Here is a 2,360-nt window from a genome sequence, read left to right as displayed (position 1 = left end):
TCCCTGGGGAAGAGCCTGAGGAAGACTTTGCCCCGTTTATAACTGAGTGTATTACATCATTACACTCACACTAAATCTTCTGTGTCCTTACAAGTAGTAAATAATATTGTTTATATTTGTCTGCTGCTTGAGAGGACTGAACGTGATAATCAGAAATTATGATCTGTAGTTCTGAAGGATTTCAAGGAAAAATTGGAAATTAAGTGTGCCGCATCATTTTAGAATCAAAGGGATCAAACCTCAGAGCCTGAAGCTGCCCTCCCAGGACCACAGGGGTAATAACAATGATAAAGAAGCACGAAGTTTTTCTGGCCTAAGGACAGTGAAAATTTGATTTCCATTTATACTCATGTTCTTTTTTTTGAGATGGAAGTCCAGGGATCTAGGATATGCTACTTTCTTTTCTGTTTTTGCAGTCCTGAGACTCACGTGAAATTGGTAAAAATATCTCTTGAGCTGGGTACAGGAATGATCAGAGACCATAGGGTTTTCAAAGGACATCTTATATCCGTCAGTAAGTTCCCCCTCTGTGGATGGAACTCTCAGTGTTCTAGATTTGTGGTTTTTACTCTGTGGCACAGGGCGGTAAGGTAACTACTCCTAGACTCTGATCCCTTATTTTTGGATTAGAAACATTGTTTCCATTTCCAACCCAACAAGTCTAATCTGCATTGGTGGCCAGCACCAGGAAGCTAGCATCTCTCCCTCAAGTTTCACTGATGAGTGGAAGGTTCAAGTGAATGAAGAAATGTTGAGACGAGAGAAGGATGATTCTGTCCAAGTCCAAACATCTTTTGGTTTTCCTAGCTATCATTATTGTGTGGAGCCAATAACCTTCACATTCTAGGTGAAGTTTGTGCTCTTTGCTTTATTTAGCTTATAAAGACTCTAATAAGGGAAAGTCCTTGTCACTCGGTTTCATGAAAATAGCCAAGCAGATTCTATGAGTCAAAGCAGATCTAGTCTCAGATCTTCCCAGCACATACTCCACTCCTGTGATAGGAGATAATATGGAAAACGTTGATTTGTTCTCTGTGTGACTTTTTCCTCCCATCTCTACAGATTCCTTTTGAGATGAATGGCTCCTGGAAATGGTTCTTGGGACAGAATTCATTTTTGTGGGATTAACAGACCATTCAGTGCTTCAACTGCCCCTGTTCTTCCTATTTCTAATAATGTGTATGGTCACTGTGTTAGGAAACTTGGGCTTGATAGTATTAATTGGGCTGAATTCACATCTGCACACTCCCATGTACTTTTTCCTCTTTAATTTATCCTTCATAGATTTATTTTATTCTTCTGTTTTAACACTCAAATGCTGATTAACTTCGTATCCAAGAAAAACACAATTCCCTACATGGGGTGCATGGCCCAGTTTTACTTCTTGAGTTTTTTTGCTATTTCTGAGTGTCTTGTGCTGACACCAATGGCCTATGATCACTATGTGACCACCTGTATCCCACTTTTGTATAATGTTACCATGTCCCCTAAAATGTGCTCCAGCCTTATTCTTGGTTCATACTTGATGGCATTTTTTAGTGCAATGGCTCACACTAGGTGCATACTGAAACTGACCTTCTATGATGCAAACACCAGCAACCATTATTTGTGCGACATTCTCCCTGTGCTCCAGCTCTCCTTCACTAGTACTTACATCAAAGAGCTGGAAGTTTTCATTGTGGTGCTCATCAACATCATTGTGCCCAGTGTCACCATCTTTGTCTCTTATGGTTTCATCCTCTCCAGCATCCTCTATATCTGCTCCACAGAGAGAAGGTCCGAAGCCTTCAGCAACTGCAGTTCCCACATAATTGCTGTTTCTCTCTTCTTTGGATCAAGTGTATTTACATCTCAAACCATCTTCTGCCATTTGTACGGATTAGGGAAAGGTCTCTTCTGTCTTTTATTCCCTTGATGTATCTTTTAATTTGTACCTTGAGAAATAAAGACGTTAAACTTGCTCTGAGTAAACGCTGTGTAGTAGAAAGCTTTGATCAGAGACAGTATCTGTCTGTGCATGTAGTTACAGATCAGACCATTTCTGTAGGTTTAATTATAAAATTTTTGGTAGTAGCTATTTTTACCTTATCTTTTTCCTTAATATGGTAAAGCAAATTTGAATTTTCTTTCATAATTTAGTTTCAGTCTTTATGGAATTGTTCTTATTTTTTTCCTCACCATTTCCACAATATCCTCTCCAGTTTTTTTTTTTTCTCTAAAGATTGGTACCTGAGCTAACATCTGTTGCCAATCTTCCTTTTCTTTCTTTTTCTCTTCTTCTCCCCGTAGGCCCCCAGTACATAGTTGTATATTCTGGTTATAGGTCCTTCTGGTTCTGCTATGTGGGATGTGGCCTCAGC

General features: G+C 39.4%; 1 pseudogene; it reads left to right on the top strand.

The window, feature by feature from the left end:
- Window positions 1-1,091: 1,091 nt before the first annotated feature.
- LOC103551602 (olfactory receptor 8B8-like) lies at window positions 1,092-2,109 on the top strand (annotated as a pseudogene).
- The last annotated feature ends 251 nt before the right edge of the window (window positions 2,110-2,360 follow it).

Source organism: Equus przewalskii, chromosome 6 (assembly GCF_037783145.1).
Source record: "Equus przewalskii isolate Varuska chromosome 6, EquPr2, whole genome shotgun sequence".
Taxonomy (NCBI): Eukaryota; Metazoa; Chordata; class Mammalia; order Perissodactyla; family Equidae; genus Equus; species Equus przewalskii.
The sequence above is the reverse complement of the archived record's forward strand: the minus strand, read 5'-3'. Positions and strand labels throughout refer to the sequence as shown.